Genomic DNA, 5,000 nt, shown 5'->3' with positions numbered 1-5,000 from the left:
CACAATGAGAACCACACGTCAGCCAGACACTATCACACACTACTCTCTGCCTCTAACAGGCACACACACAATATCTAACCACCAGCATGGAAGAACATCCGGTGCATCCTCTCCGCCACATTACACAATCCACACTATCATAACCAGACCGGGAGGTCCACCCAGAAAACAGAATATCCCACCCTTCCGACATCCGCCATTGCTCAGCTAAGCCACGAACACCCACACATGTCCTACACAGGGGTGCACCCAACATCACAATACTGCCTCCTGTCACAGTACACAAACAATGGCAGGAATGAAAGACACAGATCTGCCACAACCTTGGAATCGGAGCGCCGCCTGTCATGAGCCACAAGTGCATCCTGACGTGACAAATCGGATGATCCCGCAGGCATGCACTTACGATAATCACTATCAACGAACCTGCCGCCCCCTCCCCCCCCAAAATACACCTTTCCCTACAACGTGTACCTTAACCTAAGCTATATTGTACCTTAACCTAAGCGATATTGTACCTTAACCTAAGGTATATCGTACCTTAACCTAACCTACATTGCGCCTTCACCTAACCTACGTTGTACCTTAACCTAACCTACGTTGTACCTTAACCTAACCTACGTTGTACCTTAACCTAACCTACGTTGTACCTTAACCTAACCTACGTTGTACCTTAACCTAACCTACGTTGTACCTTAACCTAACCTACGTTGTACCTTAACCTAACCTACGTTGTGCCTTAACCTAACCTACGTTGTGCCTTAACCTAACCTACGTTGTGCCTTAACCTAACCTACGTTGTGCCTTAACCTAACCTATGTTGTGCCTTAACCTAACCTATGTTGTGCCTTAACCTAACCTATGTTGTGCCTTAACCTAACCTATGTTGTGCCTTAACCTAACCTATGTTGTGCCTTAACCTAACCTACGTTGTGCCTTAACCTAACCTACGTTGTGCCTTAACCTAACCTACGTTGTGCCTTAACCTAACCTACGTTGTGCCTTAACCTAACCTACGTTGTGCCTTAACCTAACCTACGTTGTGCCTTAACCTAACCTACGTTGTGCCTTAACCTAACCTACGTTGTGCCTTAACCTAACCTACGTTGTGCCTTAACCTAACCTACGTTGTGCCTTAACCTAACCTACGTTGTGCCTTAACCTAACCTACGTTGTGCCTTAACCTAACCTACGTTGTGCCTTAACCTAACCTACGTTGTGCCTTAACCTAACCTACGTTGTGCCTTAACCTAACCTACGTTGTGCCTTAACCTAACCTACGTTGTGCCTTAACCTAACCTACGTTGTGCCTTAACCTAACCTACGTTGTGCCTTAACCTAACCTACGTTGTGCCTTAACCTAACCTACGTTGTGCCTTAACCTAACCTACGTTGTGCCTTAACCTAACCTACGTTGTGCCTTAACCTAACCTACGTTGTGCCTTAACCTAACCTACGTTGTGCCTTAACCTAACCTACGTTGTGCCTTAACCTAACCTACGTTGTGCCTTAACCTAACCTACGTTGTGCCTTAACCTAACCTACGTTGTGCCTTAACCTAACCTACGTTGTGCCTTAACCTAACCTACGTTGTGCCTTAACCTAACCTACGTTGTGCCTTAACCTAACCTATGTTGTGCCTTAACCTAACCTATGTTGTGCCTTAACCTAACCTATGTTGTGCCTTAACCTAACCTATGTTGTGCCTTAACCTAACCTATGTTGTGCCTTAACCTAACCTATGTTGTGCCTTAACCTAACCTATGTTGTGCCTTAACCTAACCTATGTTGTGCCTTAACCTAACCTATGTTGTGCCTTAACCTAACCTACGTTGTGCCTTAACCTAACCCATATTGTACCTTAACCTAACCCATATTGTACCTTAACCTAACCCATATTGTACCTTAACCTAACCCATATTGTACCTTAACCTAACCCATATTGTACCTTAACGTAACCTAATTTGTGCCTTAACGTAACCTAATTTGTGCCTTAACGTAACCTAATTTGTGCCTTAACGTAACCTAATTTGTGCCTTAACGTAACCTAATTTGTGCCTTAACGTAACCTAATTTGTGCCTTAACGTAACCTAATTTGTGCCTTAACGTAACCTAATTTGTGCCTTAACGTAACCTAATTTGTGCCTTAACGTAACCTAATTTGTGCCTTAACGTAACCTAATTTGTGCCTTAACGTAACCTAATTTGTGCCTTAACGTAACCTAATTTGTGCCTTAACGTAACCTAATTTGTGCCTTAACGTAACCTAATTTGTGCCTTAACGTAACCTAATTTGTGCCTTAACGTAACCTAATTTGTGCCTTAACGTAACCTAATTTGTGCCTTAACGTAACCTAATTTGTGCCTTAACGTAACCCATGTTGTGCCTTAACGTAACCCATGTTGTGCCTTAACGTAACCCAATTTGTGCCTTAACGTAACCCATGTTGTGCCTTAACCTAACCTATATTGTGCCTCAACCTAACCTATATTGCGCCTTAACCTGACGCACGTTGTCGCTGAACCTGCTCTGTAATTGTTATGCAACTCGTTAAATTAGTGTAGTGTTGCCTAACCGCAACCCTCGCAATATAGTTCGCTATTCGCACTGCCCGGTCCCCTGTGTATCGCGTCATGTTAAACACCTTGCAGGTGTTGCTGACTTTCCACATGCTCCTGCTATACACTGTAATGTGGATAGCAGCAGGACGTACATGCCCCCCCCCCTTCCCCCCTGCCTTCGCAAGCTGGTCGTTGAGAAGTTTGCATGTTCAATGCCCTTCGCATGCCGACGTACTCAGCCTACGTTGTGGTACGGCCTGTCACCTGTCCGCCGATGTACGCAAAACCCACAAACTGTACTGCACATTGGTCCGTATGTACTGAATGATACATCGTGGCACATGTGTGACCGTACGACGACTGCGCCTAGCAACGGCAGACCATACAGTCCAAATATTGTGCACGCAGCTACGTGTCGTCTCCCTATAAGAGCTGGATTGCAGTGTGGTACGCCATTCAGACGTGTGGGAGGAACGGACGCCCTGGATGGCGATCAGCATGAGCAGTCTGTTGATGTAGTGGAGCGTGTATTCGGACGTAGTCGTCTCTTCTCACACACCGTGATAGCATGTTGCACCGCGTTCCACATCTGCGACATCCTGCAGAGGCCGGCTGACAGTCGTTCGCGCAATGGACACCGCATACGTACGGGGGCTACCTTCCACGTGTTCTCGAGGCGTGCACATGTTGTTGCGTCTATGTGGGCAGACGTAGTGTGTTGTGACACCTGACACAGGCATGCAATACTCGTTGCAAATGGCGATGGACGTCTACGTTTGCTGGTGACGTTACGCAAATGAACAACAGGTAACCCGTTGTGGTGCGGTTGTTCTCGCTAGAGGTGAATCAGTGTTGGCGACGATCGGTCGAGCTATTAACCGGTTGTTTCAGGGATACCCACCATGCCCACGAACGTGAAAGGGGACCCACCATGCCCACGAACGCGAAAGGGGATCTGGGTGTGAGGCGATACGCGGCGGTGGCTGGGTGGGACCGTCCCCGGCCGGTGAGGGGGGGCCGCCCGGCGTGCTGGCAGCGCGGTGCGTGGGCGCACGCGCTACAGCCGGCTGGTGGGGGCGGCCAGTGGCAGGCGCGCCGGCCGACGGACGCGGCAGGCGGCGCAGCTGCGCGCCGGCGCCCCCTGCTCGCGGCGCCTTGCGGCCAAAGTAGGTCCTCGCGGGCCCGGTGCGAAGCGCGGTGGCCATCTGCAGTGTGCTGGTCCGATTGAGGACTGTGTGCGCTGAGGATGCGCCGCCGCCCGGCGCTCGGCGCCGCGACGCCGTCTGCTGCTCGGTCGCCCCAGCGGTTCTCGCAGGTGGTTTGTATCGCAGCTGTGCGGACGTGTTGGCGCGTGCGCTGTGCTGGGAGAGTTCGCTTCGGCACCCAAGTGGGGCTTTTGTCCTTCTGTGGCGCTGGCGTTGGAGCTGCCGGTCACCGTAGGTGGCGCGTGTTGTCTCCCGCCGGCAATGCCACGACAGCACGCTCCCGGGCCTCTGTCGGCAGCGGCAAGCTCAGTTGGGAGCACGGGTGGTCGCACCTAAAGCGTCTACTCGCCTAACTCCGGGCGATTGCGCCTCTCTCGAACCCGACCAAGTACTTAGGACGGCGCTGCGCGCCGCCGGGACCTGAGAGGGTTTCGAGGTGTGTTGTGCAGGGGAGCTCAGCCTCCTCCTGTTTGCAGAATAATTGAGCGGACGCTTGCGTGTTCGCGCGGGCCCCCGGGACACACTCCCGGGCGGCCGGCTGCTCAGCTCTAGTTGACGCAGCTCCCTGGTTGATCCTGCCAGTAGTCATATGCTTGTCTCAAAGATTAAGCCATGCATGTCTCAGTACAAGCCGCATTAAGGTGAAACCGCGAATGGCTCATTAAATCAGTTATGGTTCCTTAGATCGTACCCACGTTACTTGGATAACTGTGGTAATTCTAGAGCTAATACATGCAAACAGAGTCCCGACCAGAGATGGAAGGGACGCTTTTATTAGATCAAAACCAATCGGTCGGCTCGTCCGGTCCGTTTGCCTTGGTGACTCTGAATAACTTTGGGCTGATCGCACGGTCCTCGTACCGGCGACGCATCTTTCAAATGTCTGCCTTATCAACTGTCGATGGTAGGTTCTGCGCCTACCATGGTTGTAACGGGTAACGGGGAATCAGGGTTCGATTCCGGAGAGGGAGCCTGAGAAACGGCTACCACATCCAAGGAAGGCAGCAGGCGCGCAAATTACCCACTCCCGGCACGGGGAGGTAGTGACGAAAAATAACGATACGGGACTCATCCGAGGCCCCGTAATCGGAATGAGTACACTTTAAATCCTTTAACGAGTATCTATTGGAGGGCAAGTCTGGTGCCAGCAGCCGCGGTAATTCCAGCTCCAATAGCGTATATTAAAGTTGTTGCGGTTAAAAAGCTCGTAGTTGGATTTGTGTCCCACGCTG

General features: G+C 50.8%; 1 non-coding gene across 1 annotated transcript in view; it reads left to right on the top strand.

Moving 5' to 3' along the window:
• Positions 1-4,330: 4,330 nt before the first annotated feature.
• The window catches only part of LOC126434533 (small subunit ribosomal RNA), a 1,909-nt gene continuing 1,239 nt past the window's right edge, over positions 4,331-5,000 (top strand). The window contains exon 1 of the ribosomal RNA XR_007579301.1: positions 4,331-5,000. This exon is cut by the window's right edge and continues 1,239 nt beyond it. This is a non-coding gene — a ribosomal RNA (small subunit ribosomal RNA).

The sequence above is a fragment of the Schistocerca serialis genome, unplaced genomic scaffold (assembly GCF_023864345.2).
Source record: "Schistocerca serialis cubense isolate TAMUIC-IGC-003099 unplaced genomic scaffold, iqSchSeri2.2 HiC_scaffold_119, whole genome shotgun sequence".
In the NCBI taxonomy this organism is placed as follows: domain Eukaryota; kingdom Metazoa; phylum Arthropoda; class Insecta; order Orthoptera; family Acrididae; genus Schistocerca; species Schistocerca serialis.
The sequence above is the reverse complement of the archived record's forward strand: the minus strand, read 5'-3'. Positions and strand labels throughout refer to the sequence as shown.